At 44.9% G+C, this 14240-nt stretch overlaps 1 protein-coding gene across 4 annotated transcripts in view; it reads left to right on the forward strand.

Annotated features, from left to right (window-relative positions):
* Positions 1 to 6409: 6409 nt before the first annotated feature.
* The window catches only part of ncoa1 (nuclear receptor coactivator 1), a 62117-nt gene continuing 54286 nt past the window's right edge, over positions 6410 to 14240 (forward strand). For all 4 annotated transcript variants that reach the window (XM_061707457.1, XM_061707458.1, XM_061707459.1 and 1 more), the window contains exon 1: positions 6410 to 6912. The gene's annotated coding sequence lies outside the window, so the exon portion shown is untranslated. The remainder of the gene's footprint in view (positions 6913 to 14240) is intronic.

Here is a 14240-nt window from a genome sequence, read left to right on the forward strand (position 1 = left end):
ATACATGATTCTGAACTCATATGTTGCTATTTCACCATATAACTGACTCTTTTCCCAGAAGCAGAAACTCTTTACTTTTTCTAACATTATTTATAAATCTTATGTGCAATAGTTCAAATAACTGCCCTGATACCAACTGTTCTTGAGGCTTGTACCATCGTGATAGTTTCAAAGCCAACCTTGCTGTTCCACCTAATTATCAGCGGGCCTCTCTGACCGTCTGACTGATAAATAACCTCTAGTCCTGCTCTTCGTGTGCTTTGTTAAAAGCAGATCCATCTCATGGACAGGGAAAAGGAAACAAAATAAAAACCTCTGCGTGAAAGACAAAAAAAGCCCAAACTCTGTCAGCCGTCTGGTGGCGGCCTAGAAAAGCAGACATGAACACTCACCTTGATGATCATGATCACCTTGACTCGGGAGATAATTATGTCCTTGGCTAAATGAAGCAGTTCAGTTCTGATGTGTTTCCTGGAACATTTTTCCATTTTACCACGTAAAAGAGTTCAGATAACGTCGGTGGTCATTTAGTAGCCTCTTTGGGGGTCCAAACTTTGTCTCAATTAAAAGCTCGGGAAAGTGAACGTACTTTGAAAAGAAGAAAAAATGGCATGTAGTGTATGTACACGTGTATAAGCATCATATTAGCAGCGAATGATCCCACTTTCTAGTGGGATCAAACGAGCTCCTGGAAGTCCAGAAAACGTCTTGCACAATCAGGTCGCAGATGCTTTTGGACCCAAATATAGATGTGCCGTTAATAAATCGAAGATCTGCTTTCATACGTCGTTATTGCTGCTGCAGACTGTCGTCATAACAGGAGGTGTTCATGTGTGTGAGCTCAAACGTGTGTTCTTTGTTGATGCCTACAAAATAAGCAATATGCTGATGTTGAATATTTTTTACTATTTCTACAAGGTTTTTTCCCTCAAAAAGAAAAGTGCAGCATCTTGTGTGTTGATAACTATTCAGACACAAGTTAACAGCCACACAAGGCTGGAGAAGTGATGTGCAGGAAATCCTCCCATTTGAAAAATAAAGGACTGTCTCAGAAAATTAGAATATTGTGATTTTCTGTAATGCAATTACAAAAACAAACATGTCATACATTCTGGATTCATTACAAATCAACTGAGATATTGCAAGCCTTTTATTATTTTAATATTGCTGATCATGGCTCACATCTTAAGATAACTCAAATATCCTATCTCAAAAAATTAGAATATTCTGGGAATCTTAATCTTAAACTGTAAACCATAATCAGCAATATTAAAATAATAAAAGGCTTGCAATATTTCAGTTGATTTGTAATGAATCCAGAATGTATGAAATTTTTGTTTTTTTAATTGCATTACAGAAAATAAAGAACTTTATCACAATATTCAAATTTTCTGAGACAGTCCTGTAGATATGATGATGTGATACAGAGATGGAAAGCTTTGGTGTGTTAGTTTAGAAAACAACTTCCCAGATACGTCTTGTCTGACTCGTCCTGTTTACGACTTACCTGTTGAAGCCCTGCAGGGGCAACCAGTTAGACGTGTCTACACCCCGAACCTCTTCGTACATACTTCTACTTACTTCAGCACAGGCATTCCAGCTGTCCAGGAACAAGACGGCTGCTTCCAGACTTCGCCGACAACTTTCTAGACTGTAAATCATGTTAAAAGCTACTTTTACATCATTTTGTTCCCTGGCAGGGCGACACATTAGGCCTCGGACGTAACCGATCTGCTCCAGTGAGACGGATCTCATCAAATCATCTGTGAGCACGATGGCAGCGACTCCTCCTGAGATTCAGCATTGTGAATGTGGGCTGAACGTGTATGATAATGCTGTTTTTAGATCATTATTACAGGGTAGACCACATGTCATATTTACAGTCCAAAAACGGCATTGATCATCCAAACTTAAATCTGAATCCCAGGGATACAGAGACGTAAGAATGTCATTGACAGATCACAGTGTTGACGTCCTGGAGCCACAGCCAGCACATGTAAGTAAGTAAGTAAGTAAAGTTTATTTATATGGCACCTTTCACAGAAAACGGAATGTCACAAGGTGCTTCACAAAAAAAAAACAACATCAATAATAACACAATTAAAACACTACAATAAAAGTAGAAATATGATAAAAACAAGACAAAACTCCTAGAATAAAAGTACATAAAATCAATATGGTGGTCATAAGACAACCCTCTTACTACTAACTACTCACTACAGGCATGTTCATATGTGTGTAAGTATTGTTTTAAGGGGGAAATGTCCTGACACAGCAGGTAGAGCTTAGTAAACCCACCACACGGCATCGTCCAGACCATGAACCTGTGCCAGGTGAGCACTAAGGACATGGGACGGCCGTCCGGGAGACGGTGGAGAACACAGCAGCGCTGAAAGACCAGGAAATCAGTTCTAGTTGATCAAAAGTGTTGTTCCCAACAGAATGTCAGCTGGACTCGTTGACGGGAAACTATTTCCTAACACAAATGCCATTGAAGCTGTTTCACGTCAAGAAACCACGGTTGGGAATTATGTTCCTATTTTGTCCAAAATCCAAAAGAAATGCTGCACATTTTTAGCACTTGTGGCATTTTTTTTGCTACTCAATGCGATTCAGTACACTCCACCATGATGACCTCAGAGTGTTTTCATCCCTCATGTGTACCCTGCTCCAAACTGCAAGAGATAAAACATGTGAAGAAACACTGAGTCCTGGTGGGACATCAGTACAGGTGAGGCGCTGTGGGCATTCCATCATTATTTACAACATCATTTCCTTTGCTCCTTGCAGTTGAGACTTTTTATTGCCCTTTTTAAGGGGCATACCCAAGGCAAGGATAAAAGATATTGCTCGGAGTCGGCCCCCTCAGGACAAAAACTTCAGATTCCCCAGGAATAGCAGTAATTATAACAATTGTAACAATGCACCTTCCGGCAATAATCATGTCTGCCTCATTCTGCTGCACCTTTCACTTTTTAAAAATTGTATATAATGTATGTTATTTTATTTAGAGCCGTCATTTTTCTACCTCATACTGCTGCACCTTCAGTTCTTTAATTGTATATATGTCAATAAGTGCCACATTTGTTTATTTACTGTTTGCTATTTTTAAATCTGGGTACAGCGAGCGAAATAACCGGAGTCAAATTCCTTGTTGGACAATGTTCAAACCTGGCCAATAAAGATGATTCTGATTCTGAATATACAGGAGACAGTGACCTTGGTGGTGCAAAAGACATAACTTTGCAAAGAAATGAATGAACTAAATCAAATGTTTGAATCGAATGTTTCTTTTTGTGCTTAAATGAAACCAGACAGTGCAAAGGCCACTGCACACTTGTCCACTGTAGTGGGTCTGCAGATGTTCCTCTAAAGAGGGAAAAGAACATGGAAATCTAGCTGTGGTCGGACAGGTTGTTGGTCTTGAATTCAGCTGAACACCTTGGGGCAAATTTGATAAAGATTAAAACAAAAAAACCCCTTGCAAAGAGCAAATGGGAGAGAAGAAAGCAAACCTCTTGAGGAACAGCAGACCAACAGATATTTGTGCAACACTTGTAGTTTCGGCTGTTAGGAGACATATTTCCTCAGACATGCACGTGCAGAGGGGAGGGGTGGAGGGAGCTCAAGCACCCGTCCCCTTTGCTCAGATGCCCAAAGTGCCCTTCTGTCAAAGGCCTTTAAAAATAATATTTCCATTTTCAAGTGTGGACCTATCGTGCCACTCATTCACCAATATCATTTAACAATTAATTCAGCCCTCATCACGTGCCCTGGCTTTTATTTTATTCATCAGTATATTTAATTGTGCAGACATGCCTTGTAAGGAGAGGAGGTTGAGAGAGGGAAGAGGAGTGGAGTGAGGTGCTAAAGGCCGTGGATCCATCACCAGCTGGATAACAAAGAGCACAGCAGGAAGCACATGTACCACTTATTTATGTTGTATGTATATGTATGTTGTAATTTCTTTAGTTTTGATTAGTGGATATCCAGACTTATTATAGTTTTGTATTTTTCCATTAGTTCAGTATTAGTTTCAGTTTGTTATTATAATACAGGGTATTTGTCGTGGGTAAGGTTTAAAAAGTTCAGAGCCGGTAACACAATACAAAACACAACAGAGTTTTGTATTGTAATGTAACAAAGTAACAAATTTAACAAATGTATTGTCGGAAAGTGTTAAAGTCGTGTTCCATGTGTCCCTTTTTAAATTTCAGCACCTGCCCCTCCAAAGGTCTCTGCACGTCCCTGTCCTCAGACATCACTCACTCTTTTATTATGTGCATAATGATCAGAGGGAACGGTTCCCTAGAGTCGTGTAGCTGCAGTGCATCAATGGGGATGCATCAGGGGTGCAGATCCAATGTCAGGACTGGGGGGGACACCAACGTGATTTTAATTTTTAATTTTTTGCCAATATGCAACTCATACCATGCCATAAATTGGTAAAGGCTTGCCAAAAAATACTGCACAGGGAATCATTTATTGTGCTTACCTTTCTTGTTTTTTTTTCCTAAACAGCCAACAGTGTGTGTCACTGCTTACTTAAAGGAGCTTGAGGCCGGATTGTGGCAAGATTTATGAAAAAAATCCGTATACATTTTAAGTTTTCTAGTAATAATGTCAGATGAAGTGTTCCAAACCCAAAAGAATGATTCCTCTAGTGTATCTCTCCTTTGCCTTGAACAGGCTGTGTGCTGCAAAATGTGCTGCAATTCGGTCCCGAATTTCCCGCGCTGCGCTGCGGATGTGACGTCACATGACGCTGCATGCACGTTCTGCCCGTTCTCCCGTGCCGGCTTCACTGTTGGCTGCAGTACCCCCAACGGCCGTCGTGGTGAAGGGTGGCGCTAGAGAGTCTCATTTCTTAAAAGGAGCCTCAAGCTCCTTTAACTGTTATATTCGTAAATCATAATTTTAAGGGTTTTGGGCATGTATTGTCTACTCATCTCAAATTCTTCTCACCATCTTCCTTTTATCCTATGGGACTACTTTATGCACGATCAATTGATATATGGATGAAATATGGAGCCCTAAACAAGTTGTTTAAACTAAGTGATCATGTTTTAACACAGTTATGGTGGTAAACAGTTCTAAAAAAAAACTTGGATGTATTATTTTTTTAGAAATATATTTTTAATAAATATTCTACATATTCAACCTTTAAGTCTGAAAATAAATGTGTTCAATTTTGAATAATTTAGGGTATTTTTATTGGGGGGGGGGGGTTCATGTTTTTCAGAAATTGGGGGGGACATGTCCCCCCCAACATCAGTGGGGATGCATGCATGCATTCACACTGATGCATGCATGCATCAGTGGGGATGCATCAGTGTAGATTCATGCATGCATCAGTGTAGATTCATGCATGCATCAGTGTAGATTCATGCGTGCATCAGTGTAGATTCATGCATGCATCAGTGTAGATTCATGCGTGCATCAGTGTAGATTCATGCATCAATCAGTTTAGATTCATGCATGCATCAGTGTAGATTCATGCATCAATCAGTGTGGATGCATCAGTGTAGATTCATGCATGCATCAGCGTAGATTCATGCATGCATCAGTGTAGATTCATGCATGCATCAGTGTAGATTCATGCATGCATCCGTGTAGATTCATGCATGCATCAGTGTAGATTCATGCATGCATCGGTGTAGATTAATGCATGCATCAGTGTAGATTCATGCATGCATCAGTTTAGATTCATGCATGCATCAGTGTAGATTCATGCATGCATCGGTGTAGATTCATGCATGCATCGGTGTAGATTAATGCATGCATCGGTGTAGATTCATGCATGCATCGGTGTAGATTCATGCATGCATCGGTGTAGATTAATGCATGCATCAGTGTAGATTAATGCATGCATCAGTGTAGATTCATGCATGCATCAGTGTAGATTCATGCATGCATCAGTGTAGATTCATGCATGCATCGGTGTAGATTCATGCATGCATCGGTGTAGATTCATGCATGCATCGGTGTAGATTCATGCATGCATCGGTGTAGATTCATGCATGCATCAGTGTAGATTCATGCATGCATCAGTGTAGATTCATGCATGCATCAGTGTAGATTCATGCATGTATCAGTGTAGATTCATGCATGCATCAGTGTGGATTCATGCATGCATCCGTGTGTAGGGAAGGGGGATTGTGCGCGTGTGCGCCGCGCGTGTGCTCGTCTGCTGCTCCACTTGCTCCCTATGGCGTCGTCAAAACATGTTGTTTCAGCGCGGATCGGCCTCCTGTGCGCGCACACGTCTCATTAAACACGTGCAGCAGTGAGTCAGATCTTCTTTCCATCAGCGCGGCCCGGGCCCGCCTCGGGGGCGCGCCCCCCGCGGGAGCGCGCCGCGGGAGCGCGCCCAGCCCTGTTTGTTTGTGTTGCGAGGTTTGGAAATGGCGGCGAGCAGGAGCAGAAACTAGAGCAGAACCGCAGCTCCGCCACGCAGGGGAGCAGCACCACGTCCCGGTCCCGGCCCGGTCTGCGGGACTGCTGCCCACGGACACCACTCACGCACGCGTGCGCGGGTGGGGGGGCAGAGCTCGGGTTAGCGGGCTAAGCTAGCGGTGCGGGGAGTGCGGGAGTGAGTGCGGGGCTGCAGCACGCTTGTTTGTCAACACCAGCGGACGGAAGTGCAGGACCGAGCTGGTCCCGACCAGGACCGACCAGGACCGACCAGCACCGAGCTGGTCCCGCGGGGCGGTGCGTGCTGGCGGGCATGAAGTCTGGCCCCAGTCCGGGGGGGTGAGGGAGCTGGGCCGAGCCAGGACCGACCAGGACCGACCAGGACCGACCAGCCGGGGACCCGAGCTCCTGCATGGGAGTCGCTCCTCCGCGGACCCGCGCCCAGCCGAGCACCAGAACCAGAACCAGAACCAGGACCAGAACCTGGACCACCGACAGGTAAGAGTCTGCAGACCCATGTCCGAGGGGGCGGGGAGGCCTGAGACCCAACACCGTCCTATCCGGGTAAACACGGGGCCGAGAGGGGGGGGGGACTCGGAGACTTGGAGACCCGGAGACTTGGAGACCCAGAGACCCAGAGACTTGGAGACCCGGATCAGGAGACTTGGAGACTTGGAGACCCGGATCAGGAGACTTGGAGACCTGGAGACTTGGAGACTTGGAGACTTGGAGACTTGGAGACTTGGAGACCCGGAGACTTGGAGACCCAGAGACTTGGAGACCCGGATCAGGAGACTTGGAGACTTGGAGACCTGGAGACTTGGAGACCCGGATCAGGAGACTTGGAGACCTGGAGACTTGGAGACCCGGATCAGGAGACTTGGAGACCCGGAGACCCGGAGACTTGGAGACCCGGAGACTTGGAGACTTGGAGACTTGGAGACCTGGAGACTTGGAGACCCGGATCAGGAGACTTGGAGACTTGGAGACCCGGAGACTTGGAGACCTGGAGACTTGGAGACCCGGATCAGGAGACTTGGAGACTTGGAGACTTGGAGACCCGGAGACTTGGAGACCCGGAGACTTGGAGACCCGGAGACTTGGAGACCCGGAGACTTGGAGACCCGGGGCAGGAGACCCGGATGAGGAGACCCAGATCAGGAGACCCGGATCAGGAGACTCGGATCAGGAGACCCGGAGACCCGGGGCAGGAGACCCGGGGCAGGAGACCCGGGGCAGGAGACCCGGGGGTGTGGAGCTTGTTTACCTGATCCATGTCTCTACAGCCGAGGGGGAGCAGGATGGGACTGGGCACATGTCACTACTCAGGACACAAACCTGCGTGTATAAACAGCAGCAGCAGAGACTCCAGCTGCAGCTGCTCATCAACAGCAGCGTTGCCCAATCCCCTCCTGGGGGGAGTTGGGCAACAGGCATGTGCAGATCTGGACCTGAGGGGGATCCGTGCATTCAGATCATCATAAACCCCCCCCGGGACTGGCGTGGTTCACCTGTGATCTAAACTGCAAATATGACATCTTTGCAATGCAAATGCCAGAGAATCAGCGTTGCCCCCTCCAGTCATTTGAATGGTTGTTGTTGGAGCTGTTTTATCTAAAACATGCAGGACAGTGGGTCCTGAGGACCGGGGCGGACCTACCCTGCTGTCAATAATACCACCAGATACAAACGTAAACAAGCAATGGCACTTTTTCACTAGTACCTACTCGACTCAACTTGGCCTGGTTTCTTTTCCATAACAATTCAGCCCCTGGAGCAGAAGTAGGAGGTTGGAGTGAAGCTGCTGTGATGTACTTGATTGTGTGATGTAAACGAAGAAGACAACAACACTAAAGATGTAGAACCTGGAGGAGATGCTGCTGGGTCTGTGGCTTGTGTTTGATATGAAGTTAAAAAATGAGAGTGAGAAGCTTCAAGCGGCAACGCTTTTTAATGTTTTTTAGCTTGTCTAGGCGCTGCTGAAAAGTCCGTTGGTAGCAGAGCAGCTATGAAGTGACAGAGCTGGTGGATCTGGTCGTTCCTTATCGCCCGTTTTACATCCCTTTTTAATTCTCTCCTCAGCCACCAGGTTTATGAACATCTGCACCTCAGAGTTGGATCATGAAACAGACTTTTGTGCTGGTGGAATAAAATGAACCAGAAGCCGCCGTCACAGTCGCTCTTTCGCTGATGTCACATCCTGACTCAGACGTCTGACGGCCCCGCCCCCTGGGCCTGTAGTGTGATGGCGTCAGATGCAGCCGACTCAGCCGCTTAGAACCATCTACTCGGCCCGTTAGACCCCTAGTGGACAAGCCCCAAACCAAGTCGAGTCGGGCTGAGTAGGTACTAGTGGAAAAGCTCCACAATTGTCCCTCTGAAGGAAGGTTATTCTTAGTTCAGTTTTTACTCCAACGTACTCGCTCAGATAGGTGGTTTACGAAGGTATCAAACTACTCAAAAAGCCTTGTTTCACTTGTTTGTTGATTGTTTTGTCATGCTACGAGACGGATCGCTCTTCAAGGCGAAGCCCGGGTCTGAAGTAAGAAGTTGAAGAGCTGCACAGACCCAAGGTGCTTTTCAAGGCAGCACAAATTAATTTCTGCAATATTTAGCTCCTGTCAGATGGGGAGGTTAACAGATTCACTTTTGATTGGCCTTTTGTTCAGTCTCATATTTCCCCCTCCTTGCTTCGTCTGTCATTACTCTTTTGAGTCTCTTAGTTGCCGTTGCCGCGGTGTCCATTGTGGCTCTTTTGGCGAGCTGCATCCTAAAGCCATTGTTGATGATGTCATCGTGTCGCCGTAAAGTGCTGATATCCAGTTGTTGTGATTGATGACAGGGACAGCGCTTCAAAGTTACTTTAGCTGGTTTCTTGAAACAGACGGCAGGACCAGGAGACTATGAGAGCTTTGCTAAACAACAATCAATCATTCCTTCATATGAAACTTAGAGTTTAAGATAGAACATCATGGGGAATGTTTGTATGATGAAGATCCCTGCTGAACTGTAGTTTTCATGAAGTGACACACTGAAACATGACTGCAGTGTTTACTGTGGGGCTTCACATGGAGGGCAATGAGCATGATTCATAATAGCCACCGTGACAGTTATACAGTTACAAAAGCAGTCCACATCTGTACAGTTTGATGCAGTAAAACCCCCAAAAAGTTAGAGGTGAAATCAGATTTGCGTCATGAAATTTGATGCTCCGGCTGTGGAGATGTCTATTGCAACATGTCCTCGACCAATAGTGGCTCTCGTCTGCTCTCGTCCGTGCAGCCAGCATATGGCAATATTTTGCCACAAGTTTTTGAGCATGAGAGTCATTACAGACCCACATTCTTACGGTTTCAGCATCTGTGGATGGGACTGACACAGGTGCACGTTGCTTTCCTCGTGTATATTGTTTTGAAGTGGACGAGAGTAGTCGTGTCTCTTGGCCTGGTGACTCACAACTTCAAGTATGATGTAATTTTGTCAAAGTAAACAACTGGACCTAAATGAATTGCTGGTGTAAAAGGCAGCAACGTGGAAAAGTTGATGTCTTACTTGAGCCTTGAAGATTATGTTTGAACATATTGCAGGATTTAGAAATTAGCTTTCCTTAAGCAGTAAAAACGTACATTGAGGATTTGTTAAGCTCAGGTGAGTGTCCGACCTGCTGTTTGTGTGGTAAAGTCCTTTCATTGGGGATAAAAAAGTGCTTCTGCGTGTCTGTTTCGGCGAGTCATCAGTGATTTTGGTCGAGCTGAAAGTACACATCTGAAGTTACTGAGGTGCACTTGCATGCTGTTTGCTCACAATGCCAACACAGTAACCATTACTGTGTTTGCACTTAGTTTTTCTGCCAGTTCATATAAAAACCGGGTTCAGCGTTTGTGCAAACCATCTCCAGAGTTTTACATTTTTAATGAGAGAAATTTCAGCCAATAGCCTTTTGTTTACATGTGACACAGAAGTTCTGCACTAAAATACGACTCTCGAGATTAAACGGCATGCAAACAGATGGCTTAAACGCTCACACCAGCGTGGGTCGGTAGGCAGGTAGGCGTTGCATCGATCTAGCAGAGAGCGTGAACCAAGCTTAACAGTAATCTGCTAATGGAGGTAGAGGGTGTTTCTGTGGTTTCCATTTCAACATGTCAACATCGGAGTAAAATTAGGAGTTTGTCACTTTAAAGGGAAAAAAACATATTTTACCACCCAGAAAATGACAAATATTTAATGCAATGGCCAAGTACTGTACATAAATTAAGTTTCAAAATCTTAAAAAAAGGGGCCGGTTCTTGCGTGTCTGCAGTGGATGCTGATGGATGGATATCAAATTAACTACTGTATGCTAATGGGGCATTTTAAGCCATTCAAACCACTTTGCTGTCACAAATGCATGCTGCGTCAATCTCATTGTGGTCTCCTTCCAGCTGAAGAATAGTTCTGAACATTGCTACTTTTCTAACCTGGTGGACACAGAGCCCACGGTCCACACGGTCTGCCCTGTGAGCGTGACGGTCGGGGTTTAACTGTTAAACGCAAAAACAGTGTGAACAGCTTCCACTCATTCCCGTAACTTCAGTTGTCTGATTGGATGGGCAGCCCTCTGATCTCCACGGTACATTTTTGCCTCTTTACATTATTGATCCATAGCGTGTGAATATGTGAACATACAGTCCCCAGAAAAAACAGCGGTGCAAGATTATTAACTTAGTCTCACAGTTCACCGAGCACAGTCTCTTTTAGGTATGTTTCAAGTTCTGTCTTCAAAGGTAAGGGGGACATTGTGGCATTCTGGGTAAAGGTTTTATAATAGAAAGCAATCTTCTTTTTTTAATCTAGCTATTACACACAGATAGTTGGGTAAGATGGGTTGCACCAGGCTAAATACATCATAGTAAGCCTATTTATAACATTATAGTGTTGGGGCAGAGGTCAGCCTCTAGTTGCCCTAAATACCTCCTCCACATCATCATGGGACTCTTATTATAGACCCACCCAAACATCCCCTTCAGAAAAACAATGAAAAGCTGGTAAACAGTTCGGAGTCGTTGAGCTTTTAAGAAACTTTGGTCTAATATAGCATAATATGAAGTCATAATAATGATAAAAATCTTGTCTAATGAATTGTTTTACTCTTAAGATTTTCCTTTTTCAATGTTCGAAAATAAAAAATGATAAAATTGCAGCGTCGTCGTAGCCGTTTATAATCATCACAGAAAAGTCATGTTACATCTTTAAAAAAACACATTTTAGTTGCTTTCTTTTTTCTTTTGAAAGCGTCAATATTTGGAGAATTTCGAGACTTTATTTGCTTCGAGCAGTTGTTTTTAAGAAGTGCACAAGAAATCAATGTTATATTCAGCAGTCAGACTTTTGTTGACATCGTTGCTTTGGATCTCTGTAGTTGGGTGTCTTTGTGCGCAGCGTAATGTAGCAGCCGGCCGTGTGTGTCACTCGGCCTGTGCAGCTGCACATGCGTTTGTGTGGTGTTGGCGGTGCAAACGACGCCTCGTTGGGAGTGAAAGCATTGTAGCGGGGCCTCACTCGGCTAAGATGCTGCCCAGATAAGGGATTGAGTTCAGCGCGGGCCTCAGTTACTGAGTTCAAAGTTTGTGTGGCTCCGCTGCTCTGCTGCTCTGCTGCTCTGCTGCTCTGCTGCTCCGCTGCTCTGCTGCTCTGCTGCTCTGCTGCTCTGCTGCTCTGCTGCTCCGCTGCTCTGCTGCCAGCACCTGAGTGCGAGCTGTTGGTAAACAACCAAACAAAAGGTTAGAAAAAGAGAGTGATAGGGGGACAGGTGTTCATTATTTTCCTCCTGTGGCATGTAACGCAGATAAAGAAGATATGAAAACAAATATTGTGCTTGATAAATATCCTTCCTCTGCTTCTGAAATGCACAAATATATGAAATAGCTGTAACAAGGTTTCTTCACAGTGTGATTTAAACAAAAAAAGTTTTTTTTTTTTTTATCTCTCTTGGAGATTACATCAGTTGACGAGGAAAAATGATCTTAGAATGTTGTTTTATACACCAACTATATTTACATAAATAATCAGTCATTGTGATATGTATCTTACGCTTGTTTCTGTGAGACTCTCTTTATCATCTGCAAGCAAACTTAAAACAACCCCCCCCCCACACACACGCACACACACACGCACACACACACGCACACACACACGCACACACACACACACACACACACACACACACACACACACACACACACACACACACGAGCTGAGCATTACGGCTGTATGGAGAACGAGCAGCCATTTTAACAGTCAGCAGGGCTGCAGCTTGCCTGCTTCTGTCACTGCTCTCCCTCCTGGACTCCTTCTAGGTGTTCATGCTGTATGTTTTGAAGTCCCCAGGATACGCCCGGCAACCTCTGAACACATCACTTTTTGCTTTCATGCCGAGTCTCAAAGTCGGTAATACCTCCTCACGAATGCAGTCTGGCCATCAAGGGTCACCTGCCGCTCTGGTTGGAAACTCCAGCCCTCAGTCCTCTCAGTAGTGTCCTGATCCTGCAAATAAAGGACACTGAGACCACTTCTTTTTTTTTGGGGGGGGGGGTCAATTCCTCTCCAATTCAAAATAGGGTACATGAGTGTAACTTCCTGCAGGCAGAAGTCTGTCCCAGGTGCCACCCTGCTGAAGACGGGGTGCAACCTGAACACATTGTTGGTGCTTCACGGGGCCACACAGCGACAAATGAGCAGCCATGCACATTTACGCTCACTCTATCACTGTATTGATCGGTTCAAGATCGAAATCCAACAATCTTCAGGAAATGCACTAAGGGTGCTTAGTTAGCGCATCTTACTGAAGTTGCAATTGGTGCATCTGTATTTCTATTTTAAGTCGAGGCAACTTATGAATGTCTCTGACTGCGTCCTCTGGTCATTAGTTCTCAGAGTCACCGCCCCGGGGATAGTTTCATATTATATGCTATATCTTGATATCTCAATCAGCAGATCAATACCCATCAGTCTCATTTCTTCCAGAAATGCACATTGTTTTTGGTCTGGGACGCAGTGATGAGTGATGTGTGTGTTTTTGAAAGAAAGTCTGAAAGTTTTCTTCATAAAGTTCAAGTTTCATTAACTCGCAGCTTCCAGTTTCTTTTTTTGTTGACTCAAGGCGTGTAGGGGAAGTCATACTTCTCAATGCAGTTTCCTTTAATAAAGTTGCGACGTTTTCATTTCTAATAGCTTCAGCGAGCACGGTGGGGGGCCTGGGTTTACATCATTTTGGAAGGTCGCTATCACAAATGAGAGGAAGTAGATTACGTAGTACAGCTCATCTCTGATACTCTGCAGGAGCTCTGGTTTCTGCAAGGCTGCAGATGGGGTTGCTCCCGGGGTTGCCGGTTCATCGTGTGCTGTGGTGTGTTCTTCGAGGCTGAGCAACACACACACATGCAGGCACACACACTCATGCTTACTGTCCACGGCAGGGCAGACGAGAATGCTTCAGCCCTTCCTGCTGTTGGTGATGGAGCAGACTCCCACCTGGAAGAAGGGCGTAGCTGCAGACTGTGAGAGTTTGTAAGAAATTAGATGGGAAAAGAGAGGTGAAGGCAAAGGACGAGAGAAACAAAACTATCACCTACAAACACAAGTTTTTGCTTCTGGTTTGGGATTCTGAAGAAAGGTGTGTTTACCAGAATGTCAACGGTGGTTTGGTTCCTGCTGGCCGGGAGAAACCGTCAAGTGAGGTTCAAAAACAGCTCTGTGTTTCTCGTGTTGGACATCAAGCAAATGATGTCTGATTTACATAAAGTAGCATAACTATGCCTATTCTATCTAATCTCCTATTCAAATGA

The sequence above is a fragment of the Cololabis saira genome, chromosome 18, assembly GCF_033807715.1.
Source record: "Cololabis saira isolate AMF1-May2022 chromosome 18, fColSai1.1, whole genome shotgun sequence".
In the NCBI taxonomy this organism is placed as follows: Eukaryota; Metazoa; Chordata; class Actinopteri; order Beloniformes; family Belonidae; genus Cololabis; species Cololabis saira.